Source organism: Dermacentor andersoni, chromosome 8 (genome assembly GCF_023375885.2).
Source record: "Dermacentor andersoni chromosome 8, qqDerAnde1_hic_scaffold, whole genome shotgun sequence".
NCBI lineage: Eukaryota > Metazoa > Arthropoda > Arachnida > Ixodida > Ixodidae > Dermacentor > Dermacentor andersoni.
Window position 1 is genome coordinate 85,136,416 of NC_092821.1, and position 21,058 is coordinate 85,157,473.

The 21,058-nt window shown below is 46.6% G+C and overlaps 1 long non-coding RNA gene across 2 annotated transcripts in view; it reads right to left on the reverse strand.

Moving 5' to 3' along the window:
* Nucleotides 1-736: 736 nt before the first annotated feature.
* LOC129386754 (uncharacterized) overlaps nucleotides 737-21,058 on the reverse strand; it is a 50,761-nt gene continuing 30,439 nt past the window's right edge. For both annotated transcript variants that reach the window (XR_008614062.2, XR_011889892.1), the window contains 2 exons: nucleotides 17,427-17,544; nucleotides 737-989 (listed from right to left, as the gene is read on the reverse strand). This is a non-coding gene — a long non-coding RNA (uncharacterized lncRNA). The remainder of the gene's footprint in view (nucleotides 990-17,426; nucleotides 17,545-21,058) is intronic.

Sequence of the window (21,058 nt, forward strand, 5' to 3'; positions counted from 1 at the left end):
GCTCCATGGAGCATAACATTCTGAGGAAGCACGCACATCACAATGTGAACGACTGTTATGATCTCCGTATCTCCTACAAAGATAGCAAGTTCAAATTTTGAGCATTGTTGAACGTGTCATGTCCTATTAAACTACATGCGCTCAACTTACCTGCTTAGTGAAAAAATTGGAAGGCACTGCTCTGACAACTTTAGGTGAAAATTCTTACAAATAATCCTTTCATCATCATCATCATCATCATCATCATACAATTTTATGTCCACGGCAGGACGCTGGCCTCTCCCTGCGATCTACATTTACTCCTGTCCTGCGCCAATCGATTCCAATTAGCGCCCGCGAATTTCCTAATTTCGTCGTCCCACCTAGTCTTTTGCCGTCCTCGCCTGCGCTTAATCAGCGCGTTTCCACAGAAGCCCTTGACTCTAAGTACTCATCTGCTAGGAAGAGCCCAGCAACCATACAAAGGACGCATCTAGGAGTCAGACATATTTTTTCTTAATGCAGTGTTCATTCTAATTTTTCCGCATTTTTTTCGCGCAGTCAGCTTATGGCATACGCTGGAATATATCACAGTACTATGCATAATAATGAGATATTGTATAAATGGGTTTAGATGCATTCTGTTTAAGGAGCGTTGATGGGCACTAAGATGTACAAAAGAGGGAGTAAATTAATGATACAGAATTGTGCATTATCCTACATGTAAACATGGTAAATAAAAGAAAATGCAATACCATTTTGGGGCATGCGTAAATCCATTTATTCTGAAGTCTTCAATTTTCCACAATGACCGTATCAGTGATTAGAAAACGGAGATTTTTGTAGCAATCTGTATTATTGTAACCATTTCGAGAAAAGCATACTGCCTCTGGAATTATTACAGTTACTGAGGTTGTTCAGTTATGCAATTTTCCTCTGTGTCATTTCTGCAGCAGTTCGGCCAGTTGTTGTCGGATCCATCTATCGGGAATTCAGGTGGTGGTGGGCAACTGAATTTCGAAAAAAAGTAACAAAAGCGTCACGCATCAATATTCAACGAACAAGCCGTACAAACAAATGCTTCTAGTCTTACTAGCACAGAAAGATGCAAATTGAGCGTTACATAAAAGGAACAACATGCTCTAAAGGCTAATCGCAAGCAAGGAAACCATACGAATGAAAGTGCAACTGTTAAGGTCAGAATGTCTTCCAAACAATTTTCATAGTGAAGACAATTTTTTTTAGTGTGAAGACCATCATTCAGCACAATTTGGAAAACTTTCTTGAACAATACGTCGAAGCTGAAATATGAGATCGTATAAACCATGACAAACATTCATTGCACAATAATAGCTATTGTGCGCCTGTCCACTGGTTAGCAGCACTATAAGCTTGCGTTTCTTCTTTGCTTATTCATTTTGATGCGCCCACCACTTCTTGGACATTTCCCCGTTATATCTAATATAGTACAGCAACCAAAATCATCATAAACATGTGGCAGTCAGCTCAAAGAGCTGGTTGGAGTTGGCCCAATATGCACCTCCATCGTCAAACCCCCCTTTTTGATAAGCGCCGTTGTATGGAAATCATTATCATCATAATGAACACACGGACAGGTTTTTTGGTCCATCTTTTCTTGTGGGAACGTGCTTAAAATATCGCAAATATAATCATCATCAACACGAGACGCTCATCTGAAAGCTATAGCTGGCATTGAGACGAATTGTGCCACCCACTTCTTGGCTAGTCCCCCTGTGCGCCATAGTACGAATCATCAACATATTGTGACAGGCTGATGAAGGAGTAGTATTGAGCTAGTGCGAAGAAGACGACACTCTTAACTTCATGAGCTAACTGCCATCTTCTGAGCCGCTACAGTTATTGTAAAGATCATCTAAATATTTTCCGTAGTTCTCTTTTCCTCGTAACATTTCGGTGGAGGTTGTGGGCTCAAGCACAAGACGGATTTACGCAGCGGGCTCTCATTGGCTGCATCTGCAATGCCAGTTCAAGGCGATGATGCTCAGGGTACGTCGGCACGCGTGCCCATCGTCATACTGGCGCAACTGCGCGACCCACAAACATTTTGCGTTACCGATAACACTGATGTTGAAAACTGGCTTCAACTATATGAGCGGATGAGCGAAAGCGACCATTGGGACCAAACCATCACGCTAGCTAATTTGGAATTTTACCTCGCGGAAATGGCAGGCGCCTGGTTTTAGACCTATGAGGAAGAACTTACCAGCTGGGATATTTGTAAAAAAGCTCTAGGATTTCTTCGGCAAGCCTATTGGATTGCAGTGTGCCGCCCCCAAAGACCTCGCTTCGCGAGTCCAGGCGTGCACCGAGTCCTACCTCACGTACATCCAGGTCTCGCTGCATGCCGCAAAGTGGATCCGAGGATGTCCAAAGGTAGAAAGTCGCACATGTCATAAAGGACATAGCAGATGATGGCTTTCACCTCCTTGTTTTTAAACGTCATTCCATTGTGCAAGACATCATTACCGTATGCTGGCTATTTGATGAAGCCAACAGCCGCTGCATTGCCCATCCATTTTCCTGACTTCCCACCACGACTGCCAAGTCCACCTGCGAAGGCTTCCGCAGTGTGCCTACGTCCAGTCAATCTTTTGACTTCGTGCACATCAGCTGGCATGAAATAGAAGCTGCATCTCCTATCACAAACCAGACCCCTGGCTTACCCTGGCTCGCCAGGGAACCCCTGGCTCGCCAGGCAACCGTCTCGCTGATCCACACCATCCTGTGCCAAGAATTAGTCAACGCTGGCTTGATCTACGTCTGCTCAATTAATCGGCCTGACTACACTCCATCACACGCAATCGAAATCTTAATGCTCCTCCGCAGTATCGCAACCTGGCCGAATGGCGCACATCACATGGCAGGCCAATATGCTGCACGTGTGGTCGTTTCGGCCATATTTCACGTCGCTGCCGCTCTTCGTGGAATTCGACCTCTTGGCCATATTTCCCACGCCACCGTCCACCTCGTGCTGCTTCTCACTTCCCACCGCAAACGCCACAAGCAATTCTTGGTGACACTTCTGTACCTACCCAATCTAGCCGCTCTCATTCGCCACATCGCTGCTTCTCCCCGATCGCCTCCATCTAGTCGATCACCGTCCCCTAGCTCTTTCTGGTGCACACTTTCGGAAAACTAATGGATGCAGCATCTGGAGCGATCATTCTTTAAAGACCCGACGCCCAAATCCTCTTCTGATCCTGTCCACACATTGGAACCTCCTCAATGTCACCGTGGATGGCGTACTTGTTATGGCTCTGATTGTAACTAGCGCGCACGTATCTATGACAAATGCTAAGCTTCGTAATCATCTCAAATCCTCACTGCTGCCCCATTGCCTGTCGTTTGAGTCTGCGACGGTGGAACACCGGCCGTAATATGTGTCCGGCTTGCGTGAGTGTCGCCGGACCTCGTACTTCTATTTTATTCTGTGTTCTAGAACACTGCCCTCACGACCTATTTCTGGGACTTGACTTTCTGGTAGCACATTGCGCCTTCACAGACTGTCCTGCTGGGGTTGTACAACCCACTCTACCTTTGCTATTGACCCTTCAGATAGTGCTCTGATCCCGCTATGTTGCACAGAGCATATTGGCCTCCCTCACTTTGCCGTTACCTACATAGGTGCTTTACCCATTCCACCTGTACCAGACAGTGATACATCATATCACCTAATTCGGAGGTCGCGTTTCCTGACACCGTCATTACCATTACGGACAGCACGTCCTTTCTTCTGCATGTAGACGGTGGACTTTGTGCAAAATTTCTCCATCGTGGAATATAACTTGTGCAAATTACAGCGGCCCGAGACTACCACATTTCGGCTTTAACTTGTCACAGCTCCTGTCGTGCCACTCTTGCTTCGCCTCCTGCCCTTTCAGACTTGAATGCCTTAATGAAAACGATTGCTCCAGACATTCCTCTCCAGCGTGCTCATTAAGTACGTTGCTTCCTTACCTCGTATAGGGACATATTCGACTTTGGAGTCCATATTCTAGGACAAACATATGTTGTTAAAGATCGAAAAACTACAGGCGACGCGAGCCTGATTCATCGGCGAGCCTACCGCGTCTCACCTACTGAGCGACATGTCATCTAGCCTGAAGTTGACAAGACGTTGTCTCCTAGCGTCACTGAATCTTCAGCAGTCCCTGGGCATCCCAGTTGGACTAGTTAAAAAGAGCAACAGTCAGTAATTTCCCGTGGCTTGTCGTCACCTCAACAATGTGACGAAGAGGCCTACCCGCTACCACGCATTGACGATGGTCTGGATTGCTTCCATAGAGCACAATATTTTTCCTCCATATACCTTCCCTCCGAGTTCCGGTGAATTGCCGTTGTTGACATGTACTGTGAGAAGACAACTTTTATTACTCCCGACGGCCTTGATTAGTTGAAAGTGATGCCGTTCGGTCTATGTAGTACCCTGGCCACACTTGAAAGAATGATGGACACCCTCCTACAATGTTTAAAGTGGTCCATCTGCCTCTGCTACCTGGACGGTGCGATAATCTTTTCTCCGACTTTTGCGATGAACCTCGAACGTCTATCTAAGATAGTATCTGTTTTCTTTCAGGCGGGGATACAACTAAATTTTTCCAAATGTCATCCAAATTTCTGTGTTTGGACATTTTGTCAATGCTTCTACTGAACGCCCTTATCGAGCTAAAATACGAGCAGTAAAGAATTTTCCCGTGCGAAAGTGTGTCAAAGACGTTTGCAGCTTCTTGAGCCCTTCATCCTACTTCCGTCGGTTTGTCTGAAATTTAGCGGATGTTGTGCGGCCTCTTACTGAGCTCTTCAAGAAAGATACTGCCTTCATTTGGGGCCCTGAACAAGCTGGCGCTTTCACCTAGCAGATGCGGCTACTTACATCCCCTGCCATTCTCGCTCGCTTTGACACGTCGGCTTCAACAAAATTCCGTACCGATACCAGTGGCCATGCTATTGTAACTATCCTGGCCAAGAAATAACAAGGGCAAGAACGTCTTACTGCCTACGGCAGCCGCCTTCTTTCCCCTGCTGAGCGCAAGTATTCTATCACTGAACGCGAGCGTCTGGCTCTCCTTCGGGGAGTGGGTAAATTCCGCCCCTATTTGTACAGCTGGCAATTCACAGTCACCATCACCGCGCTCTGTGTTCACTTTCGTCACTCAAATTTCCTTCTGTGCGCCTTCTGGGCGGCTGGCCTCTGCGCTTTCAAAAATACAATATTCAGCTGCATTGCATGTACAAGACCGGCCGGTTACAGCAAGATGCGGACTGCTTGTCGCGACATCCTGACGACCAATCTGACGTTTCTGCGACCAACATACCTGTCACTATTTTCTTTCTGACTACCTTTCGCGATATCGGAGTGGAACAACGCCGGGATGCCTCCCTACAAGACCTTATCAACGGCTGAATTCAACGACACCCGACCCTCCATTCGCATGTTTCAACTTCAAGACGGCATGTTCTAAGGCTCTAAAATGAGGCCTAACGGGCCTAACCGACTCTTCATTGTGCCTGCGCATCAGCGCCAGGCTATTCTTGCCTAGCTTCATACTGTGCCGACGGCCGGTCACCTTGAGGTGTCACGAACGTCTGACCGCATTTGTCTGCGCTTCTTTTGAGCTGGTCTTTACCGTGACGTTTGTGACCTTTGTCAATGACGAAAAAATATGACCCCACACCCTGCTGACCGCCCTCAAGCACTCGACGTACCGTCAGAGCCATTTTTTCGTGTAGGCGTTCATATTTTAGGCTATTTTCCGACATCTGTTTTCGGAGACAAGTGGATTGCTGCAGCAAAAGAACACGCCACCCGATGCGCAATCACACGGGCTCTCCCAAAAAGCCGTTTAACCTATATCGCCGACCTCCTCCTATAGAATGTCATCCCTCACCACAGTGCCCCTCGACAGTTCCTCATCGACCATGGCCGCTACTTTCTTCCTATAGCTTTTAATGGCATTCTACACTCGCGCGCGACGAAACACAAACTTGCTTCTGCTTACCTTTGACAAAAGAACAGTGTAATCGAGCGTCTCAGCCTAATACGGACAAGCTTTCCATGTATGCCTCCGCTGACCATCGCGACTGGGACCGTTGCATTGCTTTTCTTTACTTTGGCTATTTTTATTCTCACGATGACACGTCAGGCTTTTTTCGATTCTTCCTCTTGTTTAGCCGCGACCATACGCTACTTTTCGACGCCGTTCTGCGTGCTAGTGGTGCCATACTGCTCCCGTGGCCTCATACTCAAGGCAAAAGTAGCGCGACATATTGCCCAACGTCGACTTGTGGAGTCGCAGGAAAATAAGCGGCGCTTATTATGACGCCCACTACAGTGACGTTCATTGCACAGCGGGTGCCCTAGTTCTTTTTTGGTCACCGTCGTAACGTGTTAGCCTCTCGGAGAAGTTAATTTCACGCTACTCTGGCCCTTACCCTGTCTTGCGTGAAGTAACCGACGTCACGTACTAAATTGCGCCTCTTGACCCCACCATGGCTCAGCCTCACTCCGACTTGGTCCACGTCGCGCATCTTAAGCCGTATCATTCGACCGCCTCCTAACCAGCACCGGGTTGGTTCTTCACCCACCAGGAGTGATGTGACAGTCCGATGAAGATATTTATGATTAGTCGAACAAGGCAGCGCTTTTGGCGAGCTAACTACGATCTCCTCAGCCGCTACAGTTATCGTAATTATCCTGTAAATGTATTACGTACTTCTCTTTTCCCCGTGCCAATTTCAACACACGAACATGTTTATTGTCCTGAAATTCACATTCTCGTCTCGATCGTATATACGTTTCGTAATAGCTTGCTGTTATGTAAAACTCCCTAATATTTGTTCTACGACCACTGCATGGAAGTTGTGGGATTGGGAGTAGACATACGTGTTACTTTACGACATCAGTGGGCAGTGTGGAAGTTAAATGCATTTATTAGTGCCGATAGACAGTTCACTGATAAGGTCTACTTTGCAAAATTGTTTATCTCTCAATTTGCCTCTATTCGCTACTTGGGAGCCTTCAGACCAGGAAATCAGATCAAACCCCATTGATCTTGGTCCTATGAAGTCATTTAATTAAGTACGAAGAGAAGGAATTGCTGAAGAGTCTTGGTAGCCCTTATGGGGTTGAATGTCAAGCTCCTGGAACGTCGTCGTCGTCATCATCATCATCATCATCATCATCATCATCATCATCATCATCATCATCATCATCATCAGCCTCGTTACGCCCACTGCAGGGCAGAGGCCTCTCCCATACTCCTCCAACAACCCCGGTCATGTTCTAAATGTGGCCATGTCGTCCCTGCAAACTTCTTAATCTCATCCACCCACCTAACTTTCTGCCGCCCCCTGCTACGGTTCCCTTCCCTTGGAATCCAGTCCGTAATCCTTAATGACCATCGGTTATCTTCCCTCCTCATTACATGTCCTGCCCATGCCCATTTCTTTTTCTTGATTTCAACTAAGATGTCATTAACTCGCGTTTGTTCCCCTCACCCAATCTGCTCTTTTCTTATCCCATAACGTTACACCTATCATTCTTCTTTCCATAGCTCGTTGCGTCATCCTCAATTTGAGTAGAACCCTTTTCGTAAGCCTCCAGGTTTCTGCCCCGTAGGTGAGTACTGGTAAGACACAGCTATTATACACTTTTCTCTTGAGGGATAATGGCAACCTGCTGTTCATGATCTGAGAATGCCTGCCAAACGCACCCCAGCCCATTCTTATTCTGATTATCTCCGTCTCATGATCCGGATCCGCCGTCACTACCTGCCCTAAGTAGATGTATTCCCTTACCACTTCCAGTGCCTCGCTACCTATTGTAAATTGCTGTTCTCTTCCGAGACTGTTAAACATTACTTTAGTTTTTTGCCGATAAATTTTTAGACCCACTCTTTTGCTTTGCCTCTCCAGGTCAGTGAGCATGCATTGCAACTGGTCCCCTGAGTTACTAAGCAAGGCAATATCATCAGCGAATCGCAAGTTACTAAGGTATTCTCCATTAACTTTTACCCCGAATTCTTCCCAATCCAGGTCTCTGAATACCTCCTGTAGAGACGCTGTGAATAGCATTGGAGAGATCGTATCTCCCTGCCTGACACCTTTCTTTATTGGGATTTTGTTGCTTTCTTTATGGAGGACTACGGTGGCTGTGGAGCCGCTATAGATATCTTCCAGTATTTTTACATACGGCTCGTCTACACCCTGGTTCCGTAATGCCTCCATGACTGCTGAGGATTCGACAGAATCAAACGCTTTGTCGTAATCAATGAAAGTTATATATAAGGGTTGGTTATATTCTGCACATTTCTCGATCACCTGATTGATAGTGTGAATATGGTCTATTGTTGAGTAGCCTTTACGGAATCCTGCCTAGTATTTTGCTTGACAGAAGTCTAAGGTGTTCCTGATTGTATTTGCGATTACCTTAGTAAATAGTTTGTAGGCAACTGACAGTAAGCTGATCGGTCCATAATTTTTCAAGTATTTGGCGTGCCCTTTCTTATGGATTAGGATTATGTTAGCGCTCTTCCAAGATTCCGGTACGCTCGAGGTCATGAGGCATTGCGTATACAGGGTGGCCAGTTTCTCTAGAACAATCTGTCCACCATCCTTCAACAAATCTGCTGTTACCTGATCCTCCCCAGTTGCCTTAACCCTTTGCATATCTCCCAAGGGTTTCTTTACTTCCAATGGCGTTACGTGTGGAATTTCGAATTCTTCTAGACTATTTTCTCTTCCATTATCGTCGTGGGTGTCACTGGTACTGTATAAATCTCTATAGAACTCCTCAGCCACTTGAACTATCTCATCCATATTAGTAATGATATTGCCGGCTTTGTCTCTTAACGCATACATCTGATTCTTGCCAATTCCTAGTTTCTTCTTCACTGCTTTTAGGCTTCTTCCGTTCCTGATAGCATGTTCATTTCTATCCATATTATACTTCCTTATGTCAGCTGTCTTACGCTTGTTGATTAACTTCGAAAGTTCTGCCAGTTCTATTCTAGCTGTAGGGTTAGAGGCTTTCATACATTGGCGTTTCTTGATCAGATGTTTCGTCTTATGCGATAGCTTACTGGTATCCTGCCTAACGGAGTTACCACCGACTTCCATTACACACTCCTTAAGGATGCCCACAAGATTGTCGTTCATTGCGTCAACACTAAGGTCCTCTTCCTGAGTTAAAGCCGAATACCTGTTCAGTAGCTTGATCTGGAATTCCTCTATTTTCCCTCTAACCGCTAACTGATTGATTCGCTTCTTATGTACCAGTTTCTTCCGTTCCCTCCTCAGGTCTAGGCTAATTCGAGTTCTTACCATTCTGTGGTCACTGCAGCGCACCTTGCCGAGCACGTCCACATTTTGTATGATGCCAGGGCTAGCGCAGAGTATGAAGTCTATTTCATTTCTAGTCTCGCCATTCGGGCTTCTCCACGTCCACTTTCGGCTATCCCACTTGCGGAAGAAGGTATTCATTTTGCGCATATTATTCTGTTCCGCAAACTCTACTAATAACTCTTCCCTGCTATTCCCAGTGCCTATGCCTTATTCCCCCACTGCCTTGTCTCCAGCCTGCTTCTTGCCTACCTTGGCATTAAAGTAGCCCTTTAGTATAGTGTATTTTGTTTTCACTCTATCCATCGCCGATTCCACGTCTTCATACAAGCTTTCGACTTCCTGGTCATCATGACTGGATGTAGGGGCGTCCTGGATGTAGGTACAACCTTCATTTCCTGTACAACCTTCAGGAACGTACACTGATGACATTGCAAACATGCAATGCTGCTTACAAAAGTTTAATGCATAGCGCTATATACGGCGGCCGTGTTCCGTCACGTAACAACCACACCTTGCTGTTTGAGGAGTCATCCTGTTAGGCTTTGATTAATGAACACCTCCACGCATTTGGAAAAGTCCGACACGCATTCGAATGTGGTATTGGCAACTAGCACGAGTGTCGCGATTTGAAGACTTCTATTCGGTGCGCTTCAGTGATGTATCTGCAAACCAGGATACTAAGCTTCCACAGTTTCTTTCATCTACAATAACTCCTCTAACTGACGAATAATCTTCAGTCATAAGCGGGGATTTCTTGACAGCTGACTGAACAGGAGGAAGAGATTGCCATTGGTCAGTTATCTATGCCAAAAATCTGTCTTTAGGGCATTTCAGGTCGACTTTAGAAAACGTTGAGGTTCATTTTTGTGCCTGTTCTAGTTAATATATCTCTTAATCGGTTTTGAATTGCAGGCTGTATAACAGCCTTTAAGAAAAAGCCACAGAGTCGTTTTACCACATTGTTATTGTGGCGGTCTCTCATCGTAACAGTCTAAACTGTTACACCACGCAGTGCTATTAACATGTTGTTATTGTGGTGGCCACTCGTCACAACAGCCAATGCTGCAAAAGGAAAACTACGTTCTGATGAGAGTTATAGACATTTACATTGTCAAATGTTGACAACAAACTTTTTGGAAATGTTTTAATGAAATCGACTGTAGCTTGCGATGTCAACTCCTAATGGTCCTTATAAAACTTATGGTATGAAAGGCCGCTCCACACTAACACACACGTCGCTCTCACGGTTGCTAAGTGCTATCCCACTTTTTATGAGCAATTTGTAATGTTTCAGATTGACCTTGCGAAAGCGTTTGATCGGGCAGGGCATTCGTTTTTATTTTATATTTTAGAACACGCCAACGTTGGTTCCACAGTACTTAATGGCACTAGACTTTGTTACAGTGATTGCACAACTCGCTTTGTTGTCTATAGTGCCTCGCAAATGCCCGACACAACCGTTATTTTTTCAAACGAGGGTTTCCTATGTCCCCGTTCCTTTTCGCCCTACACTCAGAATCTTAGGATTATGAGCTGCAGGAATGTTCGTGCTTTGAATGTCCTGAGTATTGAGGTAACTGTGGTAGCTTATGATGATGATATCTCTTTCTTCTGTTAGGACAAACCCGGTATCAATGTAGCTCTTTCGATCACAGTGGAGTTTGCTACTATATGCGATGCGAAAATGAATAACTATAGGAAGCCTGATATAAATGGTTTGTATCTTGGGCCACTACATTATAACATTATGCTGGCGCTGCATTTGGTGTGCCACCTAAATATGTCGCTGGTGTGCTGCATACCTACAAGTGCGAAATTCTAGAGAGAGCGCTTTCCAGCCTTTGAATCTATCTATCTATCTATCTATCTATCTATCTATCTATCTATCTATCTATCTATCTATCTATCTATCTATCTATCTATCTATCTATCTATCTATCTATCTATCTATCTATCTATCTATCTATCTATCTATCTATCTAATCTTTTTCCCGCCTATCTGTATCACTGGGTAGTCAGTGGTCGAATGGTTAGGGCCTCAGGCTGCTGTGCTGAGGTAACAGGGTTCGATACCAACCATCGGATCAACTTGGGTCACTCAGTATGTGCCAGTGTTTCTTTACCTGCGTGCCTCTCTTTAACAAAGCTCTCTCACTCCGACATGGGTCACTGTAGACGCAGAACGAGGTAGGAACTGCGACTCAACGAAACTGTATTACGCCGAGTAGGAGTATTCTTTGACGCAAACTTCAGTCACTGGGTATGTGCCATTAGGTGTGTGACGCTTTTCAATGAATGTCTTTGATGCCAGCTTGGCTAACTAGGTGTGCCGCTGAAAATGTGCCACTCATCTACAACGAAAACAAAGTGCATTTAAGATTCTCGGATGCTGAGCGGAATCGAGCCCATGTCACAAGGGTTACTCAAGGATAGCAACCCAACGCATTAGCACGCTGCGCCACAAATGCCGAGGGCGTGTTCAGATTTTCAATGAAAGCCTTTCGCGCTAATGCTTTAGCGAGCTGTACCTTGAATGAACTGGCTATGTGCCGCTCTTCAATGAACCTCTTGCCAACTTGGGTCATCCAGTATGTGTCACTTAATGCTCAGCAAGCGAGGGAACGTTTCCCGGCGTTCGCAGGCACCACCATGCCACGCTTCTTGTATTGGAGGCCCCGTGCAGAGTTCTCGGCATTGCCACTAGATGGTGCAGGATGTCCAGAAAGAAGCGCGAGAGAGGAGCCTGTTTGCCGCAGGACGCCAGTGTTGAGCGTTCGCACGCTCCGGTGCGCTATGCATTTCGGAGACCACGCGCAGGCTTCGCGGCAGTGGCACTAGATGGCACCGAATGTTCTTAGGGAAGCGTGAAAGAGGAGTCCTGCTGCAGTACACGCCTCATGCATAACTCAATTCGACGGTGACAACACGTTGCGTCGCTGTATTGATTAATTGATAGCGCATTGCCTTCGGCAGTGAACATTAGAAGGGCTCTACAGCCTTTTTTTGGCAACAAACATTTTATATGCATTTCATGTTCCTCATTGCCACAAAGCTTCGCATTCAAAGTTTCACAGCATTTTTGAACATTTATATGGTTTTCTAGATTTGAACCTTTACGTGCTATAACACTTCATGACCAGTGAGTGCTGAAGGGTTAGTGTTGGTGCAATTGTGTGTGCGACCATTAATCTTGATGTTTCTCCCGTTTCGGGATAGCTCTCACCCGAAATGACGATACTTCTAGCAGGTTAACCTGGTTAATGTCCTGCCAGACTTGTTGGCGTCTTCGATTTTAACTTCTAGACCATGTTTATAGAGATAATTATAGAAATATTATTAATAATATTATTCAAAACTTAACTTGCTCATGTTTAAACATATCCTTTACTTGATGCACTTCAGTAATAAGTTCTTTTTACTACTCCTATCAAGGCAAGGCGGACTATCATATTAAACACTACTTCATCTCTTTAATAATAGTTTATTTCTCATTTGAGATTATTCGTTTACTTTCCCTTTTTTGTGCTGCTGATTTTTTTATTAAATATTTTATTTTTATTTTTCAATCATATTACCACCCGATTCGTGGCTCACCTCCCCGTAGTGCATTTGTGCCATTAATTGAGGTTTCTTCTTCATCATCATCATCATTATCACCCTGTGTTGAGGCCACAACAATAACGACGACACGGTAAGTTTTTTGTTGCGTTTCAGAGTGCATATTTCCAAGAACGCTAGCACGAACAGGTAAGACTTAACACCGCATACGTTACGCGGAGCGTGCACTTGTCCAAAATAATTCGACGCCACACAGAGTGAATACGTGCATACCACGCGGAATGAGCAGCGCGCATATATTTGCAGACGTGCGTCCACGAGCCTTGAAAGCATGCTTCAAACCATAAGCACTTTCCTGCTGCTGCGCGTGCGGCTTAGCTCTGACCCCCCCACCCCCCTTCCATTCTTCTATGGCTATGATTGTCTTATACGTGCGTGAAGGAAAAGCGGTAGAGACGTACTTTGCGCGGCGGCGCGTGCCGTTAAGGTCCCTGAACAAAACTAAAAGGTAGCGACGTTACTGCTCACCTAGTTTCTCCTTCTCCTTCTCCTGGCCTTCTCGCAGCTCGCTCTTTCTCTGGTAGCTCGCCCTCACACCTTGGTCGTTCGCTCGGCGGCCACCGATAGAATGGCGCGAGGTGAGAAATTAAAATTGTTGTTTGGTGTTTGCGTATGAATTTTTACCGTACTTTAGGCTTGCTTATTGTGTGCTGCGCGAGGAGCGATGATGTGACGCTATGAAACTGGCAGAAGCATATGTTCTTGTGCTTTTTCGGCGAGTAACTACGGCGCTTGTGTTTTGGCTTTGGATTCGCTGCATGCTTCTGGTTAGAAGAAGGCTTTTGAGGCTAGTTTGGTTGGCAAAGTCCATTTAGTGTCGAGTACTAGCACAAAAAGATCTGAATTGTTTGTTTCGACAATAATGTATGCATAATACACACACCCGTGAGCAAAAGTATACGAGCCAGGGATGCGCGATAAAACACATTTTCTCCTCTTTCTGTGAATGCCACTTGAAATTAGATACTGCAGACCAAACTTAGCATTATGAATTTTCTAGTACACTCGTCGGTTTCACTTTATGCTTGTTAATTGCGAAAAAATTATGTTTTTGTCGGCAATCCTGTCATCCGAATACTTTTTCCCAAGAGTGTACACAATGTTTAGATACATGCCAGAGCTTTGTTTGAGTCTTATGTCGTCCACAGCCATGCATTGTACTCGTAGGCAGAAATGTCACGGCTTGCACAGATCAACCCGTTTCGCGAGTTAGTTCTATTGCGTCGATCAGATTCTTTATTTGGCTTTCTAAAGACGCTTGCCCGGCATGGAAGGACTGCTACGAAGGTTTCGCCGGTACACGCCAAAGGCGATGCGCTTGCGTTTATGCAGCACTATGTAAGTGCCGATTCAACAACTCGGAAGCATTTGCTCTGCTAGAAGTGCGAACGTGTACGTGCGTGTACCCAATCGACTGTCGTGTGTCCAGCTTGTGCAGCTTGTGCACCACCATGACCGAACGCAAGGTGTATGACATATTCGCTGAATAGGCCAAGCATCATGTAGGAACCTGCGCGATCAACACGGAGCATCCCAGATATTCTCGTCGCTTCGTCATGACGCTGGCATCTCTTCATGCATTGAAACTGGTCCTGTACTTTCATGAGCAACTGGTGCCGTTCGCTCTCAAGCGCAAACATCAAATGGAACTTGTACTTCATTTGTGAACAAAGTGCATGGAAGGACGAAAGTTACACATAGAAATGGTTTCCATCAATGAGAACTTTCCCCTTGGCGCAGTTCCAAGTTGGTATGAGACAACAAACACGTGCACCACTTTATCCTGCCGGGACGATGAAGCGGAGAGAGCCTGCTGGGAATAGTGAAAATCATTTGCACTGGTAGTGAACACCTTGCGCTCGTAAAATATATTTGCAGCGCCTAACAAAATCATGTACTGAAAAAGCTACGCACTCTCAGTATTGCAACAATATGACGTCTTACCTTTTTAGCGCGATATATGACAAAATACAGCCTACGCGCTCCATAGCTTCATAGACCTGTTGACGATAGCGCGATCAGCAAAACTGAACGAGCACCGACAATAGCACCCGTGCATCAGCTTACCCATGCCTGAGCTCCGTACCCCGTCAACAAAAAGAAAGCTCCGTTCATACACGTCTTCACCTACAGTACTCCTAAAATCAATCCCTAACATAAAAGAAAACAAAAACTGAGTTTTTCAATGACGCAGTTAGGCACGAAACTTCACCAATACATACGAAATTCTTGGCAAGAAACTCGCCGCGGAAACCAGATGGCCAACTCTCATGGCGGTGAGTGCGGAGAAGCGTAAAACAAGAGAAAATGGAGGAAAGGGCGCGAAAAATACCACGTGACAGCGCTCAACCAATCTTCGTATACTCCTCGCAGCAGCGGCTGCGGCAAGATAAAAGCATGTCGCTACCTTTTAGTTTTATTCAGGTACCTTACGCGCCCTATCTTCAAAGCGAGCTGCAGACGGCTCATATCTTTCTTGTGCTGTTTTCTCGCCATTATTTGCGTTGAAGCAATCGACAGCGTGAAGGTCACTTGGCTCGCTGCTTCTGCCGCGCTTCTTTACGCTAGCGCTTTGACAGCGGGTCTCCGTGGTCATCCAATATGATATGTTCATGTTTGCCTGTACGCGATGACATGCTTGCTAACTAAGTAAGCGAATGTCTATAAGTTTATGTGGGATGTCTATAAGTTTATTCGGCCGATAAAACTACTATCCTTACTTCGCATAACTGTTTACTAATTTGCTCTCGCAATCAATACTTCGCCATTCGGGAGAAATGGCGACATCCTTTTTGGTAAATCATATCTCAAACCGTACCAACTCATTTTGCTTTCAGCTGTATAGAAGGTTTGTGCAAGGAACAAAAACAGACTCGAAGCATCATAGCATATATGTTGAAGACGAGGAAACATATTGTGACGTTTCACGCACCAAAGCAACGTGCGCTGTGGAAGAGATGCAGTAGTACAATGCTCCAGATAAAGTTCGATCACCTGGCCTTCTTTAACGGAAAACTTTACCGAACAGCGTTTTGCAACCGTGGTCGGGGATTAGCCCATGATCTCGCGTGCAGCCACAGAACTAAGGCTGCTGAGCTACTACAGCGGGTAATGAATGTTCAGAAGAACAGAAGTCGCTAATTTTGTTTTACTGACGTCATTTTATTAATGAAGAAACGGGGCTTGTAGGACAGAGTAGTAGGAGGATGGCACTCGAAGTGTGCGGACGTCAGAATCGGTGCTTGTGTTCGATGTGCGGGGCTGAAAGCGCGAGCGCGCCCGTGATTGATGCACAGGTCACGCAAGATGGGCTCGACGCAGCGGGACCGACGAGCTGATCGGAGCGTTACAGTACGGAAAAATCTCGCGGGGCACTACGGCGGGCCACGTGCCGACGTCACCGGTCCTGAGTTGCGGAAGTGGGACTGGGCTTGACCCCGTCTTCCAGCGCTGATCTGGGAGCCTGTGCTACCTGTAGGATCCTTCAGCACCTGGCCTCGTCACTGCTCCTGTCTCTCGAGCTCAACAGGCTACACAGCGGCATTCATCGCCGTTCCTCACCTGCCGAGGCCGGGCTGCGTCCCGGCTCCCCTCACTGCTGCAGCAAACTTGTGACTTAGCTGCGCCCCAGCCGCCGCTATCGCACCGCTGCGGCTCGTAATCCAATGCTATGGCTGGAACCGTGAGTGCTACAGAGCCTGACCTGAGGTTAGCAAGATTGGTGCGTCAAACCTGTATAATGTACTGTTCGTATTTATTCTCAAGTATCTTGTCCTAGGTCTACTGCTACGTGTATAAATTCGTTCCGCTCTGTCTTGGATGACCCTGCAGTATGTTTGCCTGACTGCGCCCGCACATTTGCCCTCAGACAGGCTAAAGGTAACTTTCACAATTCAATGAAGGAAGAAAACAGGTGACTGAAGCGATGAATGTTGTTGTAAGTGGCCATGATAGTAGGCAACTGCAGTCCTGCTTTTGTTTCATTTTGGTTCCGGTAAACGTGTACCTTGGTAAGCACCAACTACGCGAGCAGCAACTTCTTCTGAAGCTCTTGCTATTCTGTGTTACCTCGCCGAACCGTGCGGGAGGACAGCACGACGCGATGACAGCATGACGACGACAACGACGACGGGCGCAACTGCAGCTTGCCTGCTGTGAGGATATCATAATGGCTTAAATGTTTTTACCAGTAAGACATTGCGTGCAACATACGTTCCCTATGTTTAAAAAATCACGCATGGACTAGGGCACAACGACGGACGCTCCAGCATTACGAACAATGGACGGACTGAAGGACACAGGAAAATCTGCTTCTAGTTCTGAAATTCTGTCAGCAATAAAAAACAGGTGCAACTTGTGGGAGAAGTATATTTCATTTTAATTATGAATTACGCTTCAGAATTATGCCGTGAACGCTGGTGCTTTAGAATGAACCACGGACTCACCCCAAAATGACTACTTTACTTTCGTTGGCCAGACATATCATTCGCTCGCATGGTTCATGGAGATCTGCAACGTATCCTGTAGAGAATTGGTTTAATTGATATTTACATACTTGACACCCTATGGGACGAAAAGGAAAAGCATCATTAGAAAGGGAAGTTTGACAAATCTGTGCTCTTGCTGAGAGCTCAGACACTCCTGCAAGAATGAAGTGGCTATATAATCAGACAACACAGACCATAAAAATTACACTGCATATACGAGGTGCCATAGAATCACAGTGATAACGGCACAACAACCGCTGCACTGCTGTTAAAGACTAGGCGAAGTAGATATGACACAAAATTAATTTTTACGTAGCCTTAATTTTACATGTAGCATAGCGCGATTTCAGACGTAAATACTAAGTCGATCTTTTTTCACACCCTTTTCTTTTCTTCCATCCTCTTTTAGAGCCTCTCATTCCCTCATATCCTCCCCCGTGCAAAGTAGCATGTCCGAATCTTTACACACGCCGGCACAATTATCTGCTTTTCATTGAAAAGCTTTCTTTCTGGCTCTGCATGTGACATATGCGAACCATTACGGGAATAGTCATAAGGTAATAAATTTTACTGTGACGCTTTTGTTGCGACTAGAAACGCTCAAAAAGGGGCTACGTCAGTTTTCACGGTTTTCTGAGAAACGAAAAATCTCTTACAGAATTTAACTTTTACTGAAACATACGGAATCTCAAGGACAATATACAGGCAAATTTTTGAGTGCGTGTATCAATTAGTGATCAAATGAAAATTTCTGTACTCTCATTTGTTGCATGTTTTTCTTCTGTACCATGTCTACAGCGGTGACCCAGACACAGATATGAGCCCGTCTGACCTGCCAACAGCTGAAGATGTTACAACTGCTTCCAGCACGAGCAAACTGGGCCTAGAAATGGTCCAAATACGCGTGCCGCTCTGTTGCCGACACACATTGGAGGCGCGGGTCGCTCAGGTGGATACACAGCTGCATTTTCACCGAGTTTCCTTTGAGACCACACTACCACTTACTTTCATCTCCGCTGTCAGATTTTTCTGAAGAGGTGGTTGATGCTATTAAGGCGAAAGCCTTAAGTGGCTCAAACCTTTGCCGGCCTTGAGAAAAATAGGCTCTATGTTATAAAAACTATTGTAACGAAGAAGAGTAGCCTGCCTGCGCCTCAGCACCATCGCTACCGGTTCGAGCACGTGGTTACTGTCCTTGGCCGAACGCTTGTGACTGCTACCCATTTGCCTGAGCCCGTTGCTAATAAATCTCTTAGCAAGTGGTGCATGTGCTGGGTTTCGACAACCCTGGAACTTCGGAGTCGCACTCTACCCCCCATCATGCCCGACAACCCATGCACTCCTCCAACTCCTCCAACGGTGCCGGTCACCTTGGCTTGTGCCGGCGCCTTGCGTCAGCGAGATCCCATATCTTCTCGGGCACAGATGACAAAGACGTTGAAGATTGGATCTCCTCTTATGAGCGAGTGAGTGCCCATAACCAGAGGGACGATGTTACCAAGCTGAGAAACGTCGCATTCTATCTTGCGGACGTTGTGAAACCATGGTTTCTAAATCATGAAGCCGACCTCACCTCGTGGTTGGTCTTGAAGACCAGCTTTACCCAACTTTTTGGTCGGCCAGCCGTACGAAAGCTTCGTGCAGAACAACGCTTGCGCACACGGTCTCAAGAGGCCGCAGAGAACTTCGCGAGCTACATTGAGGACATTGTTGAACTTTGCAAACGCGTGAGCACGCCGAAGCCAGAGGAAAAGATCAAACATATAATGAAGGGTATTGAGGACGACGCGTTCCAAATGTTATTATCGAATAGTCCTCCCACTGTCGCTGAAGTGATAGAATTAGGTCAGAGTTACGACGACTTGCACAGGCAACGGCTTCACACCTGACGTCCCACTCCGCCCGCCGACTCTCTGTCAAGCCTTGGAGTCGACGACAACCATGCTGCTCTGTTCATAAAAATTCAGGAATCCGTTCGCGCAGAGGTCGCCCGCCAGCTATTTTTGATATCTTCTGTCCCGGAACCATCACCCTCTTTGCCTCCTACGATCCGCTACTTCATTCAAGAGCAATTATCTCAAGCCGTTCCTCCAGCCGCTGAGCAGACACCAGTCACTGCACCTCTCACTTACGATCAAGCAGTTTCCCGATCTAGTCCACAAATGCTCTTGCCGCCTTCTATGCATCGACCGCCGACATTCTTGCCGCCATCTATGCCGCTTCGCGACCGACATCATTTCCCTCCTATGCCGCTACCCGACCGACATCATTTTCCGACTCCTCAACCGTGACTCGGACCTTAGCCGCACCAGTGGCGCACCTTTGATGACCGCCCAATATGTTTTGCCTGTTGTGGTGCTGGTCACGTGGCGCGCCATTGCCTTCGTTACATGCTTCCTCTTTGGAACATACTGCGAGCGCCACCTATGGCCCCTCCGTTTTCCTCTTCGCCTTCAGGCCTTCCTACCTCTTCCTTTTTCCCTGACCGCCCAACCGCGTGTACCCGCCGCTCACAATCTCCCCGTCGTCGCTCGCTTTCTTCGATGTCCCGTGTCCTTCCCGTGTCCACCGAGCTGGAAAACTGATGGCCGCAATTCCCGAGGCACGAACTGCGTCCACGTCGCAATGCCCAATTCGTCATCCCTCTCCAGCCAGTGTAATTGAAGTGTCTGTCGAAGGAATCGTCGTCCTGGCACTAGTAGATACAGGAGCCACCGTATCCGTAATTTCTGCCGAACTCTGCCGCACACTACGAAAGGTTTTGACGCCTCTCTCCGACGTCTCCCTTCGAACCGCGAACGCTCAAGATATTACGCCTCTCGCTGCACGTACTGCTCGCGTCTTGATTCAAGGACTACTGTATAAAGTGGAATTCGTCGTGCTGCGCTCGTGTTTCCATGACATTATATTAAGCTGGGACTTCCTTGCAAATAGTAACGCCGTTACTGACTGTTGTCACGCCGAACTCGAACTTTCTGCACTTCCCGACCTTGAGACTATCGAAAACGGCCCTGTTTGTGTACGAAGACAATGCCGTCCCTCCAAGCTCTTTCCTGCTTGTGCCTGTGTCATGCGCCGCTATTTCTGATGGCACAGAACCTATTGACACCTTTTGCATCCTTAACGCCCCTGCCGTTTCTACTTCTGCGGACCTTGGCGCACTTACTTGTGACCCTGCGGTTGGATCAGTCACTCCTCGGCGCTTTTCACTGCTCCATCGACAGTGGAACGTCATCTTCAGAATGAAGCCAGCTTATCGTTCTCCTGTAGAAGTTCCGCGCTTCTTTCGACAGCCATGCTTCAGGTTTAAGCCGCACATCAACCGTTTTTTACCAGATAGATACCGGCAGTCATGCACCTTTACGGCAAAGCCCTTACTGAGTATCCGCCTTTGAGCGCCGTATCACTGACCACCAAATTGCTGAAATGCTCAAGCGTGGGTTTGTGCAGCCTTCCAACAGTCGCTGGACATCACCGGTCTTCCTATTTAAGAAAAAGCATGGCTCTATTCGATTCTGTGTCGACTATCGGCGTCTGAACAAGATAACGCGCAAGGACGTTTACCCGTTACCGCGCATCGACGACGCCCT